The 27,477-nt window shown below is 55.3% G+C and overlaps 1 protein-coding gene across 8 annotated transcripts in view; it reads left to right on the forward strand.

The window, feature by feature from the left end:
• The window catches only part of JAKMIP1 (janus kinase and microtubule interacting protein 1), a 111,799-nt gene that overhangs the window by 18,105 nt on the left and 66,217 nt on the right, over positions 1 to 27,477 (forward strand). For 6 of the 8 annotated variants that reach the window (XM_049630276.1, XM_049630283.1, XM_049630282.1 and 3 more), the window contains exons 1-2: positions 4,024 to 5,843; positions 14,219 to 14,337. The exons of 1 other annotated variant lie outside the window; for it this stretch is intronic. The gene's annotated coding sequence lies outside the window, so the exon portion shown is untranslated. Of the gene's footprint in view, positions 1 to 4,023; positions 5,844 to 14,218; positions 14,338 to 27,477 lie in introns of those variants that run through there. One more of the 8 variants, XM_049630278.1, reaches the window with a different exon arrangement.

A 27,477-nucleotide genomic window follows, 5' to 3' on the forward strand; every position in this document is an offset into this window, starting at 1 on the left:
TGTGTCTGAGGGTGAGAGAGGCCTGGTTTCCTGTGGGCTTGTGGCTTTGTCCTATTGATGGCACCTGCTGGGGTTTCTGGCATGCCTAGGAGCAGGTGGTGGGGGCTTGGGGGAGGGTCCTCCGTGGGCTGGGCTTCCTGTCCGGGTGTGTTCAGTCCGCCTCTCAGCCGTTGGGTGTACTGAGTGCCCCCCAGGCAGGTCCCCTATGTGCCTCTGTGGGCCTCTCCAGTACTGTGCAGGAGGGCGGGAGATAGCAGAGCCTTCCAGCAGTCACAGGAGGTGAGCCGTGGAGCCTCAGGAGGCCACCTTGCCCTCACCCATGCACAGGGGGCCTTGTGGGTGGGCTCAGTGAGGGCTGCTTGGGAGGCTGAGGTTTGGGCAGCGGGTCCTTCCAAAAGTAGCAGCCTCACGTGGACCCCCCCCCTGCAAGATTTCATTGCTCAAAAAAAAAAACAAAAAAAAACAGGGGCGCCTGGGTGGCTCAGTGGGTTACGCCTCTGCCTCTTGGTTTCAGCTCAGGTCACGCTCTCACCGTTTTGTGAGTTCTAGCCCCACACGGGGCTCAGCGCCGACAGCATGGAGCCTGCTTGAGATTCTTCTGTCTCTGCCTCTCTCTCAAAATGTGTAAATAACAACGTAGAAAAAAAAGAAAAAAAAAACACATTCGATAAGCACCATCCTTTTTTTCTTCCTGCTCGTTTGTGCGTGTTTTAGATTTTACTGGGGTCGCGCTGTGCCAACTTGGTAACCCAGCCTTTTCTTTGACTTTATTTTTGTTTAAGTTTATTTATTGATTTTGAGAGAGAGCACAAGTGAGTGGGGGAGGGGCAGAGAGAGAGAGAGAGAGAGAGAGAGAATCCCAGGGAGGCTTCACGCTGTCAGCACAGAGCCTAATGCAGGGTTCAAAACATGATCTAAAACTGTGAGATCGTGACCTGAGCCGAAGTTAAGAGTCAGATGCTCAACCGACTGAGCCACCCAGGTGCTCCTGGGCCTTCTTTTTAAACATCACAGCCCCGGCCAAAGGCTTCCCGGCTTCTCCCTGCGCTGGCCTTGGAGGCTGGGCATCCCCAGGGCTGGGGGCGGGACTGTTGGTGCGGACAGGAAGCGGAAGGGGAGGAGCCGGCTCGGCTTATCCTGGTGGTGGCCGGAAGTGAGGCAAACGGAAGTGGGGGCGGGGTTGGGGCTGAGGAGTGAGGGTGAGCCTCGGCACCCCGGAGGCCAGGCTGGCCCTGGCGTGAGGAGGCCTCGCAGGGGTGGGGAGGAGAGGGCAGCGCCGGGGGCTCGGAGGCACGAGGGAGCTAGGTGCTTCCCAGGCGCGGCCAGGAGGTGGCCCTGACGTGGGTGGTGGCCCTGATGTTCCAGGGGAGGCAGCCGTCGTTGTTCCCCGTGTCGGGCTGCGGAAGGGGTTGCTTCGCGTCAGAGCCTGCAGTGGTTGTCCGAACTCACTTAATCCATGCCACAGCCTCAGGTGGCGGGACTGGATGCACGTCCTACAGGCAGTAAGGGACGGAGCCATCAGCCAAGTCCAGGCTTTCTGGGGAGGCATCGTGGTGATCATGGAGGGCTTCCTGGAGCAGGTGGTGCTGTGTGGCTCATAAAGCTTCACCAAGCCCCGTGTGACACTGGGGTATAGGCAGATTGCGGGACGGGCAGTGAAGAGTCGGGGTTCCGTGGGGATTAGACACCCCCACCCTCGGCCCCCTGTTCCATCTGTACAATGGGGAGATGGGACCAGATCTCGGAAGTGTCCCTTCCGAGTCTGGAGCTCACTTCTCCACGTCAATGTTTGCTAAATATTTTTCCGTTTAGGAAGCCTGTCGTCTGACTGCCAACGCCCCCTCTCTCCCCAAGCTCCCTTTGTGGTTTCAGGGTTGTCAGTGGGTGTCCCGGCGGCGATCACTATTCATGACCACAAGGGCTGGAAAGACTCTTATCTCTTTCTGGCCACCCAGGCTGCGGAAGCGGCTAGAAGGTTCACCCTGTAGGCGGTGCCATGAAGCAAGCCCTGGAGCCGGACAGATCTGCGTTCAACCCTCTGCTTTTCCTGCATGTTCCATGGAAACCTGGGCCCATCAGTCCACCTCCGAGAGCCTCAGTTTCCCCATTTGTAAACTTGGAGGTATTGTCTCCCAGCCCTTAATTTCCTCGGCCCCGCTCCCCATCCTGAGTGGGTCAGGGTGACGTGGAACAGTCATGCTTCTCATTTTCTGCCAAAAGCCAGTCCGGCAGCAAGAGTAATAAGGAGCCGGGCCAATGTTTGGAGAGGTACAAAAATAGGTCCCCATGTACAATACCACTGCACTCCAGCTTTAGGAATTCTTCCCTGTCCCCTGCACTTGGGCTGTAGGTCCTGTCTGGTTCTGCCTCCCAAAATGTCTTTATCCATTGCTTACCTCTGTCCTCTTCTCCCGTCACAAGATGAGGACACAGCTTCAGCACTGTTTCTGCCTCCGGGGGCGGGCGGGGGGGGGGGGGGTCCAGGCAGCCCTCCATGTGGACCCTGAGCAACTGATCTGAAATGCATTGGTGTCCAACGTTTTTTCCTCCCTGGCATAAACCTCTCCGTGGCTCCCTGCTGGGCTCAGGGTCACGTTCAAGCTTTTTAGGGATTTATAGTCCTCCCTCCCTCCCACTAGGCGTTCATTCACGCCAGGGCAGAACTGCCTTGTTCATCTCTCTATCTTTATGTTTTTCACATTTACTCATTTTTGAAAGGCAGAGAGAGACAGAGCGCGCATGGGGGAGGGGCAGCGAGAGAGGGAGACACAGACTCCGAAGCAGGCTCCAGGCTCTGAGCGGTCAGCACAGAGCCTGACGCGGGGCTCGAACTCACAAACCATGAGATTGTGACCTGAGCTGAAGTCGGACGCTCAACTGACTGAGCCTCCCAGGCGCCCCTCATCTCTGTATCTTTAGTGCCTGGGAAAGTATCTGGTGCTTAGTAGCTTCTCAGTGGTAATAAATGGTAATGAGGCCGTTTGTTGTCTGTGGTGGAGGGAGGGCACCTCATCCACTATGAGGCACGTCGGTGGTGGTTCTGTGCATGTCAGTATCACCATCTCTTGCATGGATGAGGAAACTGAGGTTCAGAGAAGATAGGGGTCTCGATGGGATTCAAAATGATCATTAAGTAAATATACGCGTACCCTTTAAGCATCTGTTACTTTAATCGGAAAGCAAAAGTCTGAGCCCTGAATCTAGAGTCTTTTCTAGGTTCAGAGAGAGCCAAGGATCGACGGGCACGCGGCAGGGGCGGGCAGGGTATGGTCTCGGGCAGCGTCCGTCTGCCTGGACCTGCCTCGTGCCAGCCACTCTGGGTGAGTCCTCAGCTGAAATCAGGCCACCGGCATTATCACCCGTGCGTAGCGATTCCCCGATGCAGTGACAGTGAGATGCGCGTGGGACTCTTTATCCCTTATACCTGCTGATTTCTAGTCCTTACCATTTTCCCACCCTCAACATAAAACTGTGTCAAAGTGAAGGTCTCGCGAAAAGATTCCCACCACCCTCCGGACCACTGTCAGTGTTCTTTCCAGCCTCGTCCGGAGGTGGCGTGGAGAAAGATGAATGTCGATGAAACATTTTGCTTTCTACGTAGAATGAAGGGAGCTCGCTTAGTTGTGCCCTGGTTCTCTCACTCCTGAGCTGAGTGACCTTGGGCGAGTTCCTCAACCTCTCTGAACCTCCGTGGCCTCAGCCTTCCCTTAGAGGATTCACCCACCCGCCGGGGTTGCCGTTCTCTGAGGTTGGTTTGGCGGACGAGGAGGGCTTGAGCAGATCTACAGTAAAGGGAGAGGGGAGGCAGGGAGCAGACGAGGAGGGGCCTCATCCAGGCCCAGAAGTGTGGTTTTCACTCTGGGGGCAGTAGGGAGCCCACGGTGTGAATATATTTCGCTGTTCTCTAACTCTTTGAGAAGTAGTAATGGCCAGGATCCAGGGACCCTGAATCAGGACTCTGCATGGTTCAGGGTGACCGTGGATGAGGGGAAGGTGGGGGGGGGGGCTGCATGGGGTGGGGCAGAGGGTGAGGAGGTGGCCAGTGGGGACACACTGCAGAGGGAGGCAAGAGAAACCAGCCCTCTGCAGGGAGATGGGTGTCGTGGTCTAGTTGGGAGTCAAAGGGGTCAGAATGGAGACAAGGGTTTGGGCCACGAGTGGCTGGGGCTTTGCGTTTCTGGGAGCCCTTTCAAGAGAGCCTGGGGGTAGGCTGGGTGCAGGCTGCGCTTGCCCCTGGGGCCCTCGGGGAGGCGCTGCGGGCCTGTTGATGGGACACTGAGGCCCATGCAGCTGTGTGACTTCTCCAGAGTGACTCAGCAGGTTGAGAGCTCTGAGCCCCGGGTCCCTGCTTTTCTGCACTGTGGCCTGACTGGTCTCCTCTGCCAGCTCCCAAGGACAGAGGGGACTCCACAGTCAGGCGTGAGGGCGTGTGGCTTGTGTTTTCTCAGACCAGGAGCCAACGACCAGGGTCCGGCGTCAGCTGAAGATTTGTAATCCTCTCCCTCTGTGCCCAGAACCCCTTCCGGCTGCTCTGCCCTATTGTCAGATGATGCTTATTAATCTTGATTATCGTCATGTTTTACTTTTCTACTTGGTTAACTCGGGGAAGTTTGTCTCTGGTCCCGAGTACATCTGACAAGGACATGGGTGCGTTTTGCGGACAGCTTCTCTCAATAAGCGCTCTGAGACTTGGGTCAAGAAAGTCATCATTTTGCTACAGAGACATTCTTGTGACAACTGGTGACGTTTGAATATGAGATGTATGAGTGATAACATTTCCTGGGCTTGTTCGCTGTGTTGTGATTTCGTAACGTCCTTGGTCTAAAGGGGTGAAAACCACAGCATTTTAGGACGAGATGCTGTGATGTCTGCAGTTGGCTTTCAAATTGGTCTTAAAGATAAACGAGAAACACGTATCTTGATCTGTAGATAGCGCAGATGTGGAAAAACGTGAACCAACAGTGAGTCTCGATGAAGGTATAAGGAGTTCATTGTACTCTTCTTGGAACTTGTCTGTAGTTTTGCAACTTTGAAAAAGAAAACATTTTTAAAAGGGCTGCTGGGTTGGGGGGTGTCTCGAGTATCTCGGGGTCCGCCCGTCGGCCCTCTGCTCCCTGCCCTGTCCTGGTCTCTGTCGATTTGAGACCGAGGGAGCTGCCTGCCCCACAGTTAAATTCTAGGCAGCCCGTTGGGGTCCAGCTTTGAAAGAGCGGCAGACGCTTTTGACAAAATGTACTCCTTCCTCTATAGAGAAGTCACTACATTTCTAGAATCTTTCGTTGGGGACCAACTTCCCTTCAGGTTTTCATTTCTCCCCTCAAAATTTTCTTTTAAATTTTGATTGCCTTCTAAAATGACCGAGGCCGCATTTGTTGTTGTGATGATCCAAACAGAGAAGAGGATAAAGAAATTAATAGGTCCCTGTTTTTTCCATCGCCCGTGGGGTGGTTAGAGCCTCTTGAACTTTGTCCTGTGCTCTTGGGAACACATACAAACACCCACAGGCATCCAGTGGAGCTTGACGTCTTGTCATTTTTATCCTTTGTTAACCTGGCTGGCCAGCCGGCTCCCTACTTCTCCTTGAAGATGCAGCTTGGGGGTCATCTCCTCCAGGAAGCCCCCCAGGCTCTCCGTACTGACCTCATCCTTTGCAGTCATCCGAATCTGAGCTGCCTCCCCTGCCAGGTCTTGGGTAACCCGAGGGCAGCCGCTGTTTCCCTTTCGCTGTCTGCACTTGAGCTGGGAGCCCAGGAGACGCACAGTCAGTGTTTGTGGAGCCAGCAAACGGGCAGGGGAGGCATCCTGAGCGAGGAAGAGGAAGCCGCCTGAGCAGAGCCTTGCAGGTGAGAGAAGCTTTCTCATTCAAAACGTTCCCCCTAGCCCCCGGGGGGAAGAGAGTGCCAGGGCCCTGCGTGTCTGGGGACAGAAGGTCACTTTAGGGAATGTGGACATTGCCTCCCTGGGGCTACCTGTGCCCTGGCTGATTCTTTCCTGGCACAAATGCCCTCTGTGGGTTGGGCCGATGGGGTGGCTATGAGCTACTGAAGGGCTGGGCTGGGACTGGGTCCTTTCTTCTTCCCAGGGCTTAGTAGGGCCTGGTTTGCTGGGCAGGGCGGGGGGGTGGCTCTTAGGGGCGACAGGAAGAAGCGAGGCCAGGGCTGGAGCAGCCCAGGCTTTAGATGTGGGCCTGGCCTGGGTCTCTCTCTCTCTCTCTCCACGATCCTGCCTCCTTCCTCATTAGGGGCGCTGTTTTCCACAGCTGGGCTTTGTTAATGTCTGCAACACATCTGATCGATGCCAGGGACCGGGTCACTGCCAGCTTGAGGGGGCTGAGAGTGGAGTGAGGGTGGAGAACCCAGTGGCAGTGTAGACCAAAGCATCCCTCGCTCTGAGAAGCTCTCCCGAGCTCGCCCCCCACTTCAGGCCGGCCTGATGGTGGGCTCGTAGACCTTAGGGCATCAGGCCACCATCTCCAAGGACTTATGTTGCAGGAAGCGAGTGGGGCCGGGAATCCCCACGTGGTGCCGTGCGGGTTGTGTTCCGGGAGAGGAGTCAGTGTCGTTTGGGGAAATCGTGGAGGAGTGAGGAATTCTACTCTTCTGTTAGTGGTTGACTGCAAATGTAAATGACGTTACCACTTGCCTATGACCTGTCTACATAGCTTTGCAAAGATACCCCCCTCACCGGGTTTGAATTCAGCGCTCTCCCCGCCGAACGGAGGCATGAGCGGAGCGGGAAGTGACTCGGAACGTCGGGGCTCGCCGCCTCCCCAGGTTGTATGCCAGGCCCTGTGGGGGGAGGTGGAGTTTGGAGGTGAGAATGCACGGTCCTGCCCTCAGGGAACAGCTGGCCTAGGTGATTTTGGAGGTTGAAACACGGGTATCCAGGACCTGCAAAGGTTCCGCTGCCATCGTCCCACCCCTGTCTCTAGTTTGCACGTATGCCCTGGGCATTAGGTTCCGAACAAATGCTGAAGCAAATTGAGATGGCTTATGTGACGGCAGGCCCTCCGTCCTCCCTCTCTCTCGGTTTCTTGTCTGCCGTTCCACCTAAACTGGCATTCTTTGCTGCTGGGACCATACTGTGAACATCTGGCGATAAGGGCAGTGGCGGTGATGGTGGCAGTGAATGTGTGGGTGGCACGGGCGGTGGCGGGAGCGATGACTGCACGAAAACTGGAAATTCCAGGCACATAGTGGGCATTCTTAGAATCGCTCGAGCCCTCACAGCAACCAATGACTCGTAACTGTCACGGCCCATTTTCCAGGTGAGACCCCCGAGTCAAAGGGCCACCCCGTCAGTGCCCGGTAGAGGAAGATTCGAAGCCTGATAGACTAGTTTTTTTTTTTTTTTCAATATGAAACCAGGAATACCCAAGTGTGGAAATGCACATTCGGGGGCCCCCAACCCATTGGATCAGCACTGCCGGGCAGGGATCCGCTCAGGGAAATTCAGGGCACTGGTAGGGTGTTCTCACTCTTTAATGGGCCCCGATCCCCTGGGGACCTCGTTTAAACATGCAGGCTCTGGTTCAGCGGGTTTGGGTGGGGCCCGAGACGTATCTTCACAGGAGCCCGCTGATGCAGACCGGGCTGGCGCTTCGGGCGGCCAGGCTCTCCGCGACAGGTCCTCACGCTCCGGATGACTTAGTGTCACACGGCGGGCCGGCTGACACGGACTGCGGGCCCCCACCCCAGAGTGTGGGATTTAGTAGGCCTGGGGCGGACCTGAAATCTGGCAGCCCCAGTGAGCTCGGTGGTGAGGCAGGGACTCCTGGCACGGAGACCACACAGGGCCCTAAACCAGAGATTTCTGCTTTGACGGCACATCGGAATCAACTTCAAAACCGCGGAGACCCGGACCCCACACTCAAGTCCTGAGTCAGGGGGACTGAGTGGAGCCCAGGCATTCTGGATTGTTCTCATGCGCACCTCCGGTCGAGGCCCCTCCACGCCTGAGTTTTTCTTTTTACTCTGGCTGCCTAGGTGCCTGAAGAGGTGACAGTATGAGTCAGGCCCACCGCCAGAAAGATCTGATCGGTGGCCAGGTGGCGCCAGGCGATGGCACGAAGAAGAGGTTCTCCGGGTGTTGCCGGGGGGCGGTGGGGTTGAGAGCAGCTTCTTGGACCGAGTGCTGGCCCCTCTTGGGTCCCCTGGGCTGCCAGACCCGGGCCCTGGGGAACGGCCTCTGGTTCCGAGCCTCCCCTTCCTGCCCGGGGTGGGGGAGGCGCCTTGCAGTCGGACGTCTACACGGACTCTGCTTCTGCTGCTCCCCTGCTGGGCCGTGTGGCCTTCGGCGACTCGGTTCCTCTCTCTGGAGCTCGCTCTTCTCTGTAAAATGGGAGAAAAAATGATCTGCGCCAGGGAGTTCCTTGAGAAATAACATTGCTCAGTGCCCGACACCCAGGAGGCCTCAAGATCAGTTCTTGTGTATGTCCGGGTAGGGTAGGTTGTCACGTACAGCAGCTGGAGGACATCGGTGGGGGAGAATCCCCAGGGGTCTGCAGGGGCTGGTCTCTGTGAGCCTCCTTAGCTCTCCAGGTGTTCTGATGCTCAGCAGTTAGAGCACCGCTGATGTTGCTGTGATGACCCAATGGCTGGGGAACCTGATCGTTGGTGGTTATTGTTAGCCAGTAGCCAGGAAGGATGCCCAGATGTCATAGGTTTATGAATTAGTGTTTTTATTTTCTTTGGGGGAGTACCCACGAGGGGAATTTCTGGATCGCATGGTACTTCTATTTTTAATTAAAAAATTTTTTTTTAACATTTATTCTTGAGAGACAGAGAGAGCATGAGTGAGGGAGGAGCAGAGAGAGAGGGAGACAGAGTCCAAAGCAGGCTCCAGGCTCCCAGCTGTCAGCACAGAGCCCGACGCGGGGCTCGAACCCACGAACGGTGAGATCTTGACCTGAGCCGAAGTCGGCCACTTAACCCACGGAGCCACCCAGGCGCCCCTCTATTTGTAAGTTTTTGAGGAACCGCCACACTGTTTGCCACAGTGGCTGACAGTCTGCATTCTCACGAGGGTCCCTTTTTCTCCACATCCTCACCAGCACCTGTTGTTTCTTGTGTTTTTGATTTTAGCCGTTTTGGCGGGTGTAAGGTCGTACCTTACTGTGGTTTTGATTTCCATTTTCCTGATGACGGGCGATGTTGAGCGTCTTTCCTGCGTCTGTTAGCCATCTGGATGGGTTCTTTGCCTATTTTAACATGAACTCGTTTGTCTTTTTATTGTTGAATCGTAAGGTCTCTTTAGGCCTTACATGTAGGCCCTCAATGTAGTCCCTTCATTGGGTACATTGCTCCCATCCTGTCGGTTGTATTTCCATTCCTTTATGCTGTCTGCATTCGTTTCGTAACCTGCCATAACAGCCGTAGGTTGGGGGACCGTTGCCTTAGCCACCACCAGAGTCCTACTGGCCCTGACGAAATGGGACTTGGTGGAGGATGGGGAGGTGGGGGCAGAGGTGAGGAAGGAGACAGAGGGCCGGGCCGGTCCAGGCCAGAGCAAGACAGTGGGGACAGAGAGACTAAGCAGCTAGCCCTGGCAGGACTTGGGGCCTGTCAGGTGTAAGAGGGAGGGAAGGGGGTCTCACAGGTCTCTAGGACCTGGGTGATCGACTGGAGGAGGGTGGCTCTTTGCCGAGCCAGGTCTCATCCCAGGGAGGAGGGGCAGGTTTGGAGCAAGACGGATTCCAAGAATTCTATTAACAGCAGCCGTCACTGCGTGCGGCCCGTGGGCCAGGCCCTTTCCTAAGTGCTGGGCGTGGACAGCTGGATCCAGTGCTTGCCAGGCCCTGAGTGGTAGAGACTGTTGTTGCAGACAAGGAAACTGAGGCACAGGGAGGGTAAGAAATTTGCCCAAGGCGCACAGCTGCTGTGGGGAGCTCAGAGCGTGTGCTTTTAGCCTCCCGTCTCCACTGCTGCTTAGACGTAAGCCGTCTGCTAGACCGACCTTGCCTGTTGGCTGGGTTGCACACGTGATATCTGTCGTGGCTGAATGGTGGCCTCCAAAAGAAATGTGAGCGTCCTTACTCTTGGAGCCTGTGAATGTTACTCTATGCGCCAAAAGAGCGAGTATTACCTTACATGGCAGAAGATGTGAATAAGAATTTGGGGAGGGGGGGGAACTTATCCTGAATTATGTGGGTGGGTCCTAAATCCAGTGACAAGTGTTCTTATACGAGTGAGGCAGGAAATGTGACGCAGGAGAAGGCAGTGTGAAACTGGGGTAGAGGCTCCACGAGCCGCCGGGAGCTGGAAGAGGCAAGGAGGGAGTCTTCCCGAAACCCCCCGGGGGAGTGAGGCCCTGCTGAGCCCGTGATTTCTGCCCCGTGATCTGCATTTGGGCTTTGACCTCCAGAACTGTCTGAACTCTGCAGGACCCAGGCCTCCGGCTCTCAGGGGCACGGCCGTTTCTTTCCACTGAAAGCCCCGCAGAGCCTGAAGCTGGGTTTGATCACGAGGCAGCAGAGCGGAATGTTCCAGCGCGTCTCACGTCCGGGGCCGTGGCCTCACACGGTCACGGTGGAGCTGGTGTGGATATGCTGCTTTGTGGGTGGCGGGAGGGCAGAGCGATGAGCAGCTTTGCAGGCGCGGAGGGGCACGGGCTCGCTCCCGCACGGTGACCGCTGGTTCCCACAGCTGTGCCACCGTCCCGTTGCAGCCCCACAGCCCCTCTCGAAACTCGGCCTGGACTGCGTCCCCTGGCCCGTCGGGCCGTGAGCGGTGCTGATGGCGAGGGACCCGGGCTTTGGGATCAGACACGCTTGGGTCCCACGCCCAGCTCCTAGCTGGGCGACTTGGGGCAAGTGTCAGCCCCTCTGAGCCACTCTTCTCCCCTTGACGGTGGGGGTACTGGTGACAAGGTGAATGCCGCCCCCTTAGCCGGTGGCCGTGACGGCGGCAGAGCCGATGGATGGGATGAGACAGTGGCTTTCCCACCGCCGTGACTGCCTCGTGCAAGTCAACCCCTTCCCTAAAGTGCAGTCCCATCTGCGTTTTGGGAATCAAAAAATGGGAACCTGCATCTGGAACGTGTGGAGAAGCCAGACCTCTGGTTTCACCCAGCCCCGCCTCTCGGCTCCCCAGGGACCTCAGCGGGAAAGACTAGGGCCAGGCTAACGCGGGTGGGGAGCTTCCCGGACCCCCGCAGACCTGACTGCGCGGGAGCAAGCCCGGCTGTGCTGCGGGGCTGTGTCCCGGCCCCCGGGGGGCCTTCCTGCAGCTAAGTCGCGTCCGTCACTTGTCAGACCGGCGGACCGCACCAGTTCCCACCGCCCTCCAGGAAGACAAGGGCCAAGTCTGGTAGTGGCCCTCACGAGCCCCCCTGGTGACCTGCCCCCCGATCCGGCTGAGCTCCCAGCCTCCCGTCTGGGTCCCGCCTGCCCCATCCCAGGCATGGCCGAGCCTGAACGTGGGGTCTGCCCGTGCAAACCGCTCCCCTTCCTGGCTCCTCCACCCCAGCAGGGAGGCACGGTGTCCCCACTGTGCCGACCAGACATGAGGGTGCCCCAGCGTGGCCTGTCCCTCGGCCCCCTGTGTCCCGTGCATCCCCCGGTGCCCCTGGTGATCCTTCCTGCCCACCTGCCCGCCATGTGGGCTCCTTGCTTTCCCCTGGTGCGCCAGCTCCCTCTGCCTGGAGTGTTCCACTCCTTTCCGCTGGGTCGGCCCTTTCTCCTCCCTCAGAACTCCGCTTAGCATCACTTCTTGCTCAAAGTCTTTGGGGAACCTCCGTGTCCAGGACGGTTTGCCCCCCCCCCCCCCCCCCCCCCCCCCGCCCGGTGGCCGGTTTCCTTTCTTGCAGGGCACCTGCCCAGGGTTCGGCATCTGCTCAGCTGTAGGTGTGTTGGACTAGCGTTTGCTCCTCCCACTCGAGGGTGATGCCTGCATGTTCCTTCTGGACGCTAGATTCCCAGTACCCCCGGGGCCTGCATGGAGGAGGTGGCCAGCGGGCGTTCTCCCACCGGATGGCGGGAGAAATCGGGGGGCATACGCATGGTTCCTCCAAACAGCTGCCTTCTCTTACTCCTCTGGGCTCTAAAACTGTGCTCTGATTGACGCCCCCCAAGCCACCCCATGCCCGGACCCCCACCCTGGCCGGCTCCTGTTGGTGCTGAATCTCAGGCCACGGTCTCCAGGACTTTCCCTGAAGCTCGGGCCCCCACAGGACCGTGGGATTTCTTGGCAGAGCTCGACGCCCTCTTTCTCTACCCGGTGCTCTTCCCTATTGGACTGACGCCTTCACAGAGGCGGGGAGGGACCCACCCGCACGTGTGCTCAGAGCAGATGCTCACGGGGCATGTGGGACACCAACAAGTTGGACCCCATAGGTGTTAATCATGACCCTGAGCATCTGCTGTGTGTCACGTGCTGCGCTGGGCCCTGGGGGAACCGCCGTGAACTCGCCAGGCCACGTCCCTGCCCTCCTGGAGCTCGTCTGCCAGCGGGAGAGATGGGTCACCCACACAAACATGTGACACGGGAGGTCGTGCTGAGATCTAGAACTATGTTAAAGGGGGTCCAGAGAAGCCTGAGGGGACTGAGGGAGGAAGCTGTGCAGGCATTTGGGCGAAGAGTGGTCCAGAGAGAGAGAGGTAGCAAGTGCAAAGGCCCTGTGGTTGGCCCTGTGCTTGGTCGGTTGAGGGACAGCAGGAGGCCAGTGTCGCTGGAGCAGGGGCCGAGGGAGGGAGGCTGTGAGGTCTGGGGGGTGTTGTGGGGGGGATACACGATAGAGGACCTCACCGGTGTTTGATGGCAACGAAGCCGTCTCACCAGAGCCCACGCCTTTCCTTCCCAGGGCCCTGCGCCGTCAGCCTGCCAGTCTGGGGGGTGCATCCTCTTGCCTGGAAGGCATGTCAACTCCCCTCCCAGACCTCCTTGCTTGATCCCACAGGGTGCCTCGGGCGCTCTGTTTGTAAAGTGACAGTGGTATCAGTGTCGGCTGAGAGGGGGGATTGAGTAGGACGGGGCCGTCACGCTCTAGCGTGGTGCCTACGCATGGTGAGGATTCGGCGGTCCTGAGCAAGTGAGATCATCACCTTATGGACTAAATGTGACCGTAATCATCAGGGGAGAGAGTGTCTGGGCTGGAAGGCTGGGGTCAGCGATGTCAAAGTCCACTTAATGGTCAAAGAAGTTAAATTACGAAGCGTGGGCTCAATCTGGCAACGTGGCGGTCAAGGGAGGGTGAGTGGAGGCCAGTGGAGGTGACGCCACACTGCAGAGAAGTGAGGAGGCCATCCGGACGACAGATGGAGACAGCCCCGAACGACTGTGGACAAGCAGAGAGAGGCAGAGGTTGGGGGATTGGGCGCAGGGAGGCTCGGTTTTGTTTTAATGGGGGCGACCTGAGTATGACAAGTGGATGGTGAGGCGCCCTTGGAGGGAGGACGGCGTGGGAGTTTTGGGGGAAAGGTGGGAAGGAGAGGGGGCCATGGCCAGGGCGAAGAAGGGAGTATTGCTTTGGGGGTTCAGGCTTGAGGATGATGGTGTCTGGCTCCCAGTTCAGCTTTCTTCTGCATCCGCGAGATAGAAACACCACTTTCTTCTCTCTCCTGAACATTCTGTGCTATTTTTCCCAGCTGCTTTTGATTCAGGCATAAATAACCACCCTCTAGTTTTGTGCACGGATTGCTTATTGCTATTACGTTGGAAAGCATTTTTTTTTTTTAGCACTTAGCCACTATCCAGTGCTTTGGGGGACCCTAAAAATCCCATCTGTGTGTTTTGGAACAGATGTGTGACTTGACCTCTCCCCTGTCCATTTATTCCCGGTTTTCTTGGCCCAGACCTACCCTCTCCCATGTCCTCGGTTCTCTCCCTCCCCTGCCCTTGGTAGGAGCGGCCACCTTCTCTTTCCAAGAATTCTCTTGGTTCACACAGCCTCCTCCCCCTGCCCCCAAATGGAAATAGCTTTCCTGGCTTCCCCTGTTCCTTAGGGCTGTGATGTCAGCAGGTGTCTGTGTCCGTGTGGGTTTTTTTTTTCCCCCTGAGAAAGGAGATCTCACTGCTTGTGACTGGCTTTTCCCCACACGGCAGGTGTGACAGAATTGTCCCCCAGCCTCCACGGTTTGGACACCCTGCGCCTTAGTTAACTAACCAGTTCTCTGCCATCCCCGGTGTTGTGGACCATCCCCTTGTCCAATTACCCCCTTAGGACAGAGCCGAGAAGTGACGTTAGGGAGCCAAAAAGCGATCCATATTTAAATTTTTCACAGAAATTGTCAAACAGCACTCCAGAAAAAGTTGTGCCAACTTGTACCCACCAAGAGTGAATGAGAATAGCAGTTTGCCAGAGCCTTGCCAACAGTGAATGTTGCAGATCTCGGCTAATGTGGTAAGTGAGAATTCTTCTGGTCCCCGTTCCGTCGGTTACATCTCGTGGTGTGTGTACCGGCCACGTGCTTTCTCCTCTTCGGGGAACCGTTTCTTCATTATTCACACTAATTCCACGATTGGTGTGCTCTCAAAACACCTTTGATTTTTTTTCTTTTTAATTTTTTTTTAATGTTTATTTATTTTTGAGAGCGAGAGAGAGCGCACGCGCACAAGCAGGGGAGGGTCAGAGAGAGGGAGACACAGAATCTGAAACAGGCTCCAGGCTCCGAGCTGTCAGCACGGAGCCCGACGCGGGGCTCGAACTCACAAATCACGAGATCGTGACCTGAGCCGAAGTTGGATGCTCAACCGACTGGGCCACCCAGGTGCCCCCAGACCACTGTCATTTGTAGAGCCCTCCTAACCCATTAAATACATTCGCCTGTGGTCTGTGACATGCGACTAATGTTTTCTCCCCACCTGTGGTTTGACGCTCTTGCCTGTGATGCGATGCTTTTCCTCCGTGGAGCTTCAACACAGGTGTCTTCTGTGGCTGCTTAGGCTTTTTGGTCTCCTTTTATGGTTGTTTCCCGGAGATTTCTTAGTTTTGTCGTTTCTTTGCGTTTATTTAGCACGTGGCCCACCTGTAAGTTGTTTTGCTGTAAGGGTCTCAGTGGACGTCTGGTCTTACCTGTTCCCAAGCAGTTAGTCCTTTGCCCGGTGTGGCAGCAGGGGCTCAGCTGCTCTCTCTTGCCTTTTACGTGGGTCAAATTCCTGTCCGCCCTTGAATCTGTGTTTGGACTGTGTCTTCTGTCTCATCGATCTGCTGAGCAGCCCAGTTTTTCTCCCTCTGGAGAGAGACGCAAACTTCCAGCTTGAAGTTTTCAGACCAGCTTTTGTTTCAAGCTGACAAGATGAACTTCTTGGGGTGCCTGGGGGGCCGAGTCGGTTAAGCATCTGACTCTTGGTTTCAGCTCAGGTCACGATCTCCTGGTTCATGGGTTCGAGCCCCGCGTCAGGGTCCTCACTGACAGTGCGGAGCCTGCTTTGGACTCTCTCTCTCTCTGCCTCTCCCCTGCTCTCTTGCTCTGTCTCAAAATAAATAAGTAAACTTAAAAAATAAAATAAAAAGACTCCCTAAAAAAGACTCCCTAAAAAGTTGGCTGCTGTCATCTGGGAGTGGTGGCCCGGGGTGGGGGGGGTGTTGATTGTCCTCCACTCCAGCCTTTTTGGAATGTCCTCGTCCCTGCTTTCCATTTGGTCACAGCCCACCCCTGGCTCCAAACCCCTATCTGTATTTGACCTACAGCCATTTGCTCGCCACCTCCCAGATGAATTCGCCAGGGGCTTCCGAAGCCACCAGCTCTGGTGCCGCGAAGCTTCGTGGCCCCGTGTTCCTCTGCAGCATTTCCGAGATCCCTGCCTGCAGGCCGGTGGGCAGGCAGGCATCACCGCCCCACCGTCGTCCCGATGCTGGAAGGTTCTTGGCCTTCAAGTGCTTTGTGTTTGCAGTTGAGATCACTGGTGGGAGGCCAGAGCGTGCTGGGGAGCACACGGGGACGCCCGGAGCTCGTGCCGTGTGCTGGGCATCATCTGTCCGCAGCCCTGGCCTGTTCTTACCATCCTTGCTTTCCAGCCAGGGGACAGAGATGGAGAGGGCAGGAGGAGCCTGGACGGGGTCCCCGGAGCCAGCCTATGGCCGGGGCCCCGCCTTGTTGCACTCACTGTTCTCTATTGCTGTCACCCCGGAACGCGGCCCAGAGAACCCTTCTGAACTTGTGCGAGCTTGGCCAGCTTTGTTGTTCAGGGGGCTGAAACGATCCTCAGCAGGAACGTTGCACCAGCCTCACGCCGCTGGTGTAAATGAAGACCTACGTCGCCGGGAGTAGCTCCCTTCCCCACCGTGCAGGCTCTGGCACCAGACAGAGGGCAGGTCTACCGCTCGGGGAATGGGAGCGCAGCCAGCCAGGGCCCTGTTTACACACAAGGAGGCTTCGGGGGTCTTGGGTGGCCCGGCCAGGGTAGCACAGGGGGACGGTGGCCGTGGATTCGGGCTTCACATCCTGTGTCTTCATTGCCGGCACCACTGGCTCATGAGAAGGTCAGGACAGGGTAGGGTTTAGTCAAAAAGGTGAGGTGTTCCGTCGGGAAGTCGGAGGGTTTCTCTGTCTCCACATCGCAGCTTCCTGAGTGTCGCTAATCCCCCCCGTGTAGATGTTGCTGCTTTTAGAGAGTTTTCAGATGACTCTCATGTGGTTCTCAGAACAACCCTGGGTTGGGGGCCAGATTCCCATCCCCGGTCCCCTTCTGCAGATGAGAGTAACTCGCCCAGGGCGTTCGGCTGTCTTCTGAGCCGTGGGACTAGTTACGGGAAACGCAGGGCCGTGGAGCATCAGCGAGCAGGTGCCGGTCCCCCGAGTGCTGGGAAGTCACAGCGGGACTGACAGCCGCTGTGGACAGACCACGTGCCCCACTGAACATCCAGGGCCAGTGGGGTTGGAGGTACCCGGGTTCTGGCCCAGCACCGGCCTCTGGCCCATCCTGTGCCTCCGAGGAAAATGCTGTAGAAAAACCCCTCCAGCCGTTGCTGTCACAAGTGTCCAGGTGAAGACACATAAACTGCCATTTGCATCAGACCTTGCATTCGTATCTCAGGAGCTAAGTGTGGGACGGCCAGGACCACTGGGGGCTGAAGCCAAAAGCTTAGAGCAGATGGCGTGGGATTAATTTTTGCAAACCATAAGAAAGGGAGTGCACGGCAATCTGTTAGCTATGTCGGCATCTGATCTTAGTTTTTTAAATCAGAATCGTGGACTCCGTTAGTTACCGTGTTCTATTAAATCTAAGATGCCATCGGCTGAGAGATGCGTCATTGTATTTATACCACCGAAGAAAGGGAGGAAAAGCAATAGTGACAGAGTCAGGCTGTAAGACACATTGTCATTTCAGAGATGTTAGTGAAGAAACATGCACCACAGGGCTGGGCAGTGCATCAGTGTCCCCTCGTTGACCTGCTGACAGACCACGGCCGAGGGCTGGCTTCGTGTGGGCACAGAGGGATGAGAGGATGCTCCCAGTCCCTGTGCCCCAAAAGCCCACGGACTGCTCAAAAATGTAGCTAATGTGGGGCGCCTGGGTGGCTTGGTCGGTTAAGCATCCGACTTCGGCTCAGGTCATGATCTCACGGTCCGTGAGTTCGAGCCCCGCGTCGGGCTCTGTGCTGACAACTCAGAGCCTGGAGCCTGCTTCCGATTCTGTGTCTCCCTCTCTCTCTGACCCTTCCCCATTCATGCTCTGTCTCTCTCTGTCTCAAAAATAAATAAACATTAAAAAAATTAAAAAAAAAATGTAGCTAATGCTAAACAGATTGGTGTCAGAAGTTTGCTGATTGATGGGTTCACTCAGCCACAGAATATTTCATGAGCACCTACTATGTGCCAGGCACTGTTCTAGGCGCTGAGGACCCCACGGCGGACAAAACTTCTCACCGAGCTCACTCCCTTCCAGGGCAATCAGTATGCATTCCCGGTAGCAATTCTCAAACACTCCCATGCAGAAAAATTCACGTGCAAGAAATTTATGTTCTGATTGCCCGGCTTCTAGTCTTTGCTCTTTATCAGGTGTAGGATGAGACTCGGGGGTCTGCATTTTCCCAAGCACGCCAGGAGGTCCCAGGGCCGGAGGACTTCCAACCAAAATGTGACAAACAGAGCTTCAATATTAATGACTTCATAGTAGCCCATTGTATGAATGTCCTAGAATACATTTACTTGTTGGGGATTTAGCAGATACTTAGTTTGTTATTATTTTTTTCGATCTTCCCATTGTAAATGACACATCTGTGAATGTCCCTGCCACTGAATATTACTTGCATACCTCCTCCGTGGTTTCTTTAGGGTCAGTTGGGCAGGGATACTTGGGCTGAGTTTTTGAGGGTGAGGTAGGAGTTCGCTGTGGTTCTCCCCACCACCACATGTGGCCCTGGAGCCTGACTGCCTGGGTTCATTCCCCACTTATTAGCAGGGGACTTTTGGGCAAGTTCTTTGCCTTGCCACAGTGTTTTCTCATCCCTCAAATGGGACAGTCATAGTATCGACTTTTTAGGGCTACCATAAAGAATGAATGAACAACGCTGGTGGACCCAGCTGTGCACGCCGTGGCCGTGGTGGCAGTGGTTGCCGATTTGGCATACGGCAGGCGGAGCAGGGAGAACCGTTTGCACGGTGCCCGCATCCACAGCTCGGGCGTGGCCATAGCTCTGTGGACGGAAGCTCTGGATGTGCTTCGCCACGCGTGTAGGAGCTGATGCCGGACGATGGACCTCACATCGCAAATCCACGCCCAGCCCGTCACCCACGCTGCCCCTGGAAACACCTTTCTACCACATTGGTCTGGACGTGTCCCTCTGCTCACGTCCCCTCCCTCACATCCTGCTGCCTGGACACGACCCGTAAACCCCTTGGCGCACGGGGGAAGGAAGGAGAACCCTTAGGACTTGGTTTCGGCCTTCTCTAATACCACCCCACCCCTGCGTGCCGCTGTGTGACAAGAGTCTCGTGGGAGGTGATGGCAGAACTCGGCCCTCAACCCCGCTCGGCTTTTGAGGAGTGAATAGGAGTTTTCCAGGTGGAGGAGGAAGGGAGGGCTGTCCCAGCTGATGAGCTGGCGTGTGCACAGGTACAGCGGTGTGTTTGGGGTGACGTCAGTGGGTCATGGTTGGGGTGGGGCTGCTAATGAGGGTGGCCGTGGCTGCAGAGGCGGGCCCAGCATCGTCGGGCTCTTGAAAGTCGCCCTGGACTTCCTCGTGTCTCAGCTCTTCGGCTGTGCCTCTTTCTAGGCTGAAACGCGCCCCCACTCGTTTCCTAGCTTTTTAAAGGACCGTAGACATCTGACAAATTCTTGCCCGATTGCTAAGGGCGCAGAAGGCTTCCCTTCATTATTTAGTTTGCCTTGGAACTGGGACTTGGAAGGCAACCAGTCTTTCTTTACACGCTTTGTGGTAAATCCCTTCTGGGAAACCAAATGCGACATCTCAGAAGGCTTCTCTTGCAGAAGGTTTGACGGGAATGAAAATAACTTAGCGGGCTAAGACGCGGCTCCCGGGATGTGGCCTCTGGTCGTCTTCTGCGTCCACCTGGCTTGCTCTTTGCTTGGCCTCCAGAGTGGTGTCCATGCACTGTATTGATCAGCTCTGCAGAGCGTAAGCTGGCTGCCTCCCGCCAGGGGAGGCGGGTCTCAGGAGGGGAGAGTTGGAAAAATGGGCCTTGAATCATCACTGTGGTTCAGCCGCCAGTAAGCCCCTGCTGTATGCAGGCATCAGGCTAGACTGGACCCGGGATGGAATCCAGACTTCCCCAGACTTCCCCAGGAATCCAGACTTCCTCAGGGAGTGGTCATTTCTCCGGGGGCCGTGTGGCTCTGTGATGCAGGAGAAGGGTTTAGGTGGCACGGGGACAGATGTGTCTTATTTTGATAGCATTTCAGTGTGTATTAGAGAAAATATACCACATTAAGTCTGTGTGTGTGTGTGTGTGTGTGTGTGTGTGTACATGGACTGAAATAGTCCATACTTCTTAAAAACATTATTTATTTAAATTCAAGTTAGCTAACATACAGTGTGGTCTTCGTTCCAGGAGTAGAACACAGGGATTCATCACTTCCATAAAACACCCAGTGCTCATCCCGAAAAGTGCCCTCCTTAATGCCCACCACCCATGTAACCCAACCCCCAGCCACCTCCCCTCCAGCCACCCTCCGTTGATTCTCTGGATTGAAGAGTCCTTTATGGTTTGCCTCCCTCTCTGTTTTTATCTTATTTTTCCTTCCCTTCCCCTGTGTGCATCTGTTGAGTTTCTCAAATTCCACATAGGAGTGAAATCATGTATCTGTCTTTCTCTGACTGGATTATTTCGCTTAGCATAATACCCTCCAGTAGCATCCACGTTGTATGTATGATTTCAAAAGTCAGCGATTATAAGAAGAATATTAGGCAAATGAAGGTAAGTTGCAGAGGGGCCGTGAAGGAACTTTCTTGGGGTTCCCCAAGATGTTCTTGATCACAATGGCTAAAACGCTTTGACTTGTAACTTCCAGTGCAAACCACGCCACAGTAAAGTTGATTTTGAAAAAGTAAATATGGGTCATATGTGTTTTACGCAGAAGCCACAGCAGCCGCACCTGCGTGACTGAGGGTTGGAGACCCCCGTCTGGGCCAAACGCGCCTCACTTTTCCAAAGGCACACCGGAGGCCCAGAGAGGCAGGTGCCGCACAGGTGTTGTGCCAGGGGCAGGATGGGCGGGGTGGGGCCCGGCGTGGAGGCCTTGGCCGGCTTCACTGCCCGGTGTGGAGGGAGATGGCCGTGATGGATGGGTGTGGGTGTGGCTTGTGGCAGAAGACAGGCTGCCCTCACATGGGCGGGCAGGTGGCATGGGTCTGTTCAGGTTGCTAAGGGATGCCCGCTTCTGTGAGGAGGTCCTGCAGGAGGGAGCTTTTCTGTCCTTCTCCCCTTCCTTCCTTCCTTCCTTCCTTCCTTCCTTCCTTCCTTCCTAGTTTTTTTTAATGTTTATTTATTTTAGAGAGAGAGAGAGAGACAGAGCGTGAGCAGGGGAGGGGCAGAGAGAGAGGGAGACACGGAATCGGAAGCAGGCTCCAGGCTCCGAGCCGTCAGCACAGAGCCTGTCGTGGGGCTCGAACTCATGAGCCGAATGACCTGAGCCAAAATCGGACACTCAACCAACTGAGCCACCCAGGCACCCCAGGAGGGAAGTTTTCTAAGTTTCAAGACCAAAGAACCCGAGTTTCCCTTTGGGGGTTATAGAGTCCTCTGCACGCTCCCAGGTATCAGCTTCCAATGTTCCATTTTTTTCTCTTTTAGACACTGCCAGTGTCGTGAGGGCTGACGCCCACTCCCCCCGGGGCCAGGTCTTGTCTTGGCTCCTCAGCAGGTGGGCAGCGACACCTGGGGTGGGGGTGGGGGTGTGGGGATCAGGGGCTGCGGGCTTAGACCTCCTGTCTTCCCCTCAGAGGCCTGGGTGGGTCAGGGCAGTTCACCAGCATCGCCGCGGGGCGCCCTGGCCAGGAGTCACAGACGCTTGGCTTTTTGGCTCCCATTTAGGGACTGGCTGTTGGTTAGGCTGTTGTATTCCTGGTTGATTCGTGGCCTCCCTCCTTCTCTGCCTCAGTGGTTACAGTGCATCGGGCACAGTGGTGCAGACCAGCAGCGGTTACCAAGTAATCCTACTGACATGAGCGAATGTTTTGTCACCGTGTGTCCTGTGCCTAGCACTGGGCGAACTGGTTTTACTTCTGTGGCCTCGTTTACTTCTCAGGGCAACACTAGGACGGAGGTGTGTTGTTTAAGGACGGATGGTCCGCGAGCTCACTGAATTCTCACCTGCTCCCGCGCAGAAACAGTGTCTTTTGTTGGGAGACACTGTGAGTGTCTCGCTGGGAAGGAGGAGCCTAAGGGCCAGGCGTGGACGTGTCCTCCGTGGTCTCTTCCTCCTGTCCTGGTCCTCGGAAGCTGATTTTAGAGACCCGTGTTGCAAAAGTGTTTTTGTTGTTGTTTGTTTTTTTTAAAAAGATTTTGCTTCCTACCAGCAGCATCGGGCACTTTTCTCGGGCCCAGACGGGGGCTGCGGGGTTCCAGGGAGGAGGCCAGACAGACGCGGAGGCAGGCACTGCCACTCCGAGGGCTATTCATCAAGATCAGGAGGCCGCTGAGGGCCGGGAACGCGACGTCAGAGCTGGGAGCAGAAGCACGTGTCTATTCCTGGATGTAGAAACCACTCTGTTCAGCAAGCAGGGCCGTGTCCCTGCTGCGTCAGGCCCTGGGCAGGGCCCTGGGGACACAGAGGTGGATGAGCCATAGGCACTGCCCTTGCGGTTCACGGCACAGTAGGAAAGGATTCGGGCAGATGGAGCTCTGAAGGGGTGGGGGCTGCTTCCCAGTCCGTGATCTTGGGAGGGTCCCACTGTCCCCTTCTCTGAGATGGGGGTTGGGACGGGGACAGTAACAGCATCAATTTCAAAGGCACGGAGCTCCGACCGGGAGCTGCCCCCCTTGCTCGGTCTCTCTGACCTGGTGGAATGTTCTATGCTGTAGGGAAGCAGGGATGCTGGCCTACTACCTGTCTCATTCGCCCTCCCTCCCGCAGCATGTCTGTTGAAAGAATGAACGTGACGTTGACCTTGGAGGATTTGGGGTTTAGGCGGGTGGAGGCTTGGGAAGAAGGGCGGTGTCGTGGGCAGGCAGAGGTGCAGAGGAGGGCAGGCCAGAGGCATGGGCAGGGAGGACGGGCTCCTGGGGGGGAGGGCTGGGCTGTGCTACAGATCCTAGCTGCCAGTGGGATACCTTGCTGAGGCGCTGAGGCCAGCTTTTGAGCACCGGGTAAGAAGGGTCTGCTCTGTGCTGGTGGGGAGGCAAGAAGCGTGGGCCCTGGCCCCCTTCCCAAGGAGCTTACGGCCTGGATGGGAGAGGAGGACCCCACAGGTAGAATGAGAACTTGATATAACTGGGACTTTGTGAGCAGATGTACATATTGAATTCAAGTCAGGTTTTTCCCCCCCCCCCCAATTTTCTACTCTTTGTGAGCTAAATGACACGGACCTTCCTTCCACTTTGGGCACGTGTGGGACAGACACGCTGGGGTTTGGAGTCGGGCCTGGTTTCAGGTCCTGGTCTCAGTACTTCTTACCAGGGCGGCCTTGGGCCCTGACTCCTGATTTCGCTGAAACCCTGCCTTCCCGTCTGTAAAGCGTGAGAGTCCTTCTTCATTGGTGAGACTTGAGGGTCAAGTGTGAGGGTCTGCCCAGAACTGGGCCGGGACAGAGCGCCTGCTCACTGTTGGGTCAGTTCTTCGTCGGAGGAAGGGCTGTAAAATTGGTGTGTGTGTGTGTGTGTGTGTGTGTGTGTGTGTGTGTGTGTAGGGGTAGGCTGTAAATTACTTTTTGTTTTCTTTTCTGAACCCCTCGAATTTTTTCCTTGATGAGCATTTTATTTTATTTTTCTTGAAGACTGTAACTTATGAGGAACAGACCTGACTAAGCCATCTGCTCAGTTGGGTCTTTGCTTCTGCAAATTGGCCCTGTGCCCTCAGTGGCAAGTTTGGGACTCGTGAGTGAGCCCCACGCCTTGGTAGACACGTGCCATGTGCTGCTTTAAAGCCGTGAAACGTCCCGGGCAGCCAGGAAGAAGGGAGACTCTTGGACCCTGGTTCCTTTGCAAAGCCTTTTGCCCCATAAACGTGAGCCTCAGGCTGTCAGTCCTGACCAGCCCTCCAGCCCCAGGACCTTGGATAAAATCCAGCCAGGGTGCAAACCCCCAGCCCGCTGTTTTCTGGGTGCGTGTATTCGGGCCTGCTGTGTAGCCTCTTGGAACCACCCCCCCCTCGCCTCCTGCAAACCTGAAAGCACCCTGTGACGCCATCCAGTTACCTGCATCAGAAACCTGGGCGTCTTCCTGCCTTCTTGCCCTGTCCCCTCATCCAGGCCTGGGCCCTGACCAGGAAACCCCCTGTCTCCTTCCACGTGTCTGTGGAGGGAAATTCACCCAGTGAAGAAAAGTGAGTGCTTACTATGAGCCAGGCCTCAGGATGGATGCTGTGGAAAATCCACAGATAAAGCCCCAGCCTCCTGGACTTGACATTTGGAGCGGATGGTGGGGGCTATGTTGGGCGGGTGCGGGAGAGCCGTGGTGGACAAGTGGAAAATACGTGAGAAATGTAAGTGCGCATTTGCCGCAGCTCCTGGAGGTCCGGTCTCCCAGCACCTGCTTGGCCCCAGGATATGCTGGCCAAGGAGGCTGAAAGGGCAGACTCGCCCTCCGTGGAGTCCGAGCGGTGTCCGGGTTACTGCGAGGGGCCGTGGAGAAAAGGAATGTTTGCATGTACTTCCTGGAGTCCAGAAGCTGAGACCTGAAACCCTCATTTGCTTAGGAAGAAACAAATGCAAAATGGCGCCACGCCTCTGCCCAGGGAAGATCTGCTGGGTGTGAGCCAGCCTTTGAGACCGGCCGTCCTTTGTCCACCTGGAGCCTCTCACCAGGAAATGCGGTTGCCCTGCTCTTGGCCTGAAAGAGAGGCACCAAATCATTGCGCTCTAGCTTGGCGTTCAGCGTGGGGCTCTAGAGTTTACTCAGCGGCGTCCACATCACCCAACCCACTGCTTTTCCAGAAAGCTGTCCTACAATGGGAATCACACCCAATCTTCATTTGGTCCCTCACTGTTCTCTGGGCACCTACCTGGGACCAGGCTCTGGGGGAGGTCCAAGCGCAAAGTTGACTAGACCGGGTTCTTGCTTCTAAGGATGGAGTGTTCAGAGGAGGTAAGCTCTGGGTGGGGGGACAGGGACAGTATACTGTCTGTGTTCCATCTCTGTGTCCGGCCGAGCAACGGCTCGGCGAATCCTTGTTGCACGAACGATGCTTGGGTGAGATGAATGAGTGATTGGATGGGAACAAGTCAGAAGGTGATGCCAGCCCAGAGTGGCCAGGGTGGCCAGGGCAAAGGGGAACACAGGAGCCATAGGTGCCCTGATGCAGGTTACAGAAGCCTCTGGGGGAGGCTTATGAGCCAAGGAGGAGAATATCCACCCGGCATCCGGTCCCTCTGGCAGAGGGAGGCACGGGGGCGAACATTCGGAGAGCTGAAGGGGGCGGGGGTGTGTGTGGGGGACTTTAGAGGAAGAGGAGGCAGATGGGAGGCTGGTGGGCTTGGGCTGGACCCTGAGTGGGGGGACCACCTGAAGCCATTTCGGCGGAGGAGTGACATGATGGGGCGCCCCAGAAGGCCACGTGGAAGACGGTTGGGGCCAGCGGGGCCTGGGAAGCAGACGAGGCTGCACCTCAGAGCCCAGGCTTCCCCCGCTGCTAATTCGCCAGGGTGTTGCCCAGACATTGGTGTTTCCGGTGTTTCGGCCCAAACACGTTCCCTGCGGACGGCCAGTTGATGTTTCTTTGTTACCTGTCGATGTGCACTTTTAAAACTAAACAACTTTGTGTTAGCCCCCTTAGATGATTTAAGGGCCCCGCAAGTGACTGGGTTTTTAAGAGTTGGTCTCTTCCGATTTCTATGCCATTAACTTGAAGGAGGCAGAGGAGTTTCTTGTGTCATTTCTTCCTCTCAAACGTGTGTTGGGCAAGAACCCAGACCTGTGTTCAGGTCCTGCTCCATTACCTACCAGCTCTGTGACCCGGGGGGCAGTGTCCCCAGCTGTTAACAAGGGAGACGAAAGGTACCGGAGATAACTGCCCTGCCTGTTAGAGATGGCGGCGTCTGACCTGAGGGTGTCAGTGCCCGGTGTCGTCTCTTCGATTAAACTTTCTAGCTAAAGTTGGCCGCAGGGAAAAGGGTACCTAGTAATCGAAGCTCATTCCCTTCACGGTTATTGGACTTTCATGTGCACAGGGGGCACCCGGGTCAGTGGAGTGCGCTGTGTGACCTTGCCCAAGTCACTCAACCTCTCTGAGCCTCAGTTTCTAGTTTCTTAGCCTGTGAACTCGGGACCATAATCATTTCCGTCTCACTGGGTATCGGGACAGATAGGAGAACTCCAAAGCTAAGAATTGACCTGGAGTTTTCTGACTCCTGGTTTTGTATCCTCAACCCAATTCATCTGAAATGGTGCTTTCAAGATAACACCTTATGCGTCCTTTTAGGCCTGCTATTTAGGGGGATCCTTAAAAACAAATAATGTTCAGGAGTTAGTAAGTTTCTTTGGTAAGTATTTTTGGTAAGTTTTGAAACGTTAAGGTAGGCCGTATTTGAGGATGAGTTCAGCGGGGCTGGCTTCCCCCAATGAGCTGTGTCTGGAAGGAAGCACAGCCCGGGGTAGGTTGTGTCTTTCAGGCAGGTTAAGTGGGAGAAGATACTAGAGAAGCTTCACATCTGTCACTAGCAGATGTTCTCGACCCTGGCACCTGCATGTTGGAATCCCCTTGAATCACCTTGTCTGTTTTGGAAAAATACCCACGTCTGTGTCCCCCCCCCCCCCCCCCCCGCCCCAGTCAGTGTTGTCTGGACTCCATCTGGGTATTTTCCTAGTTTTGTTTTTTCATTATTGATACAGAAACACAATTAATTTTTGTATACGAATCTTGTATCCTGCCACCTTGCTGAATTCGTCTATTAGTTTTAATAGTTTTGGGTTTCTTGGTTTTTACAGATTCCTTAGGGTTTTCTGTACACAAGATCCTGGGAGCTGCAAATAGAGATAGTTTGACTTTTTCCTTTCCAATCTGGATACTTCTATTGCTTTTTTTCTAGCCTACGTTTTCCGGATAAACCCATAGTCCAATGTTGAATAGAAGCAGTGAGAATAGACATCCTCGCCTGGTTCCTGCTCGTAGAAGGAAAGCTTTCAGGCTTTCGCCGTTGAGTGTGATGTTGGCTGTGGGGTTCTGCAGATGCCCTTTATTGGGTTGAGGAAGTTTCCTTCTGTTCCTAGTTTGTTGACTGTTTTCATCATGACAGGTAGTCGATTGCATCATATGCCATTTCTCATCTGTTGAGATGATCTTGATGAGGTTTTTGTCCTTTATCCTATTTTTTTAACTTTTAAAAAATCTTTCTTTACTTTTGAGAGAGAGAGAGACAGAGACAGAGACAGAGCATGAGCAGAGGAGGGGCAGAGAGAGAGGGAGACACAGAATCTGAAGCGGGCTCCAGGCTCCGAGCTGTCAGCACAGAGCCCGACATGGGGCCTGAAATCATGCACCACAAGATCATGACCTGAGCTGAAGTCAGACGCTCAACCGACTGAGCCCCCCAGGCACCCCTTTCCTTTATCCTATTTAATATGGTGTATTACATGGGTTACGTTTGGGTGTTAAACCAGCTGTGCATCCTGGGATCAATCCCATCTGGTGGCAGCGCATGCTTCTTTTTATATGTTGCTGGATTTGGTTGTTAGGCAACCAAATTTTGTGTTTTGTTGTGTTTTGGCTTACAGATGCATCGCCCCAAGCTCGTCCATCTTCACGTGGCCTTCTCCCTTCTCTCTGTCTCCGGATTTTTCCTTTATATAAGCACACCAGTCATCTTAGATCAGGGCCACCCTATCATGTTAACCTGACTGTGTTAACCTGACTGTGTTGGTAAAGACTTTATCTCCAAATAAGGTCATGTTCTGAGATACTGGGGTTAAGGCTTCAATACATG

Source organism: Panthera uncia, chromosome B1 (genome assembly GCF_023721935.1).
Source record: "Panthera uncia isolate 11264 chromosome B1, Puncia_PCG_1.0, whole genome shotgun sequence".
Classification (NCBI taxonomy): domain Eukaryota; kingdom Metazoa; phylum Chordata; class Mammalia; order Carnivora; family Felidae; genus Panthera; species Panthera uncia.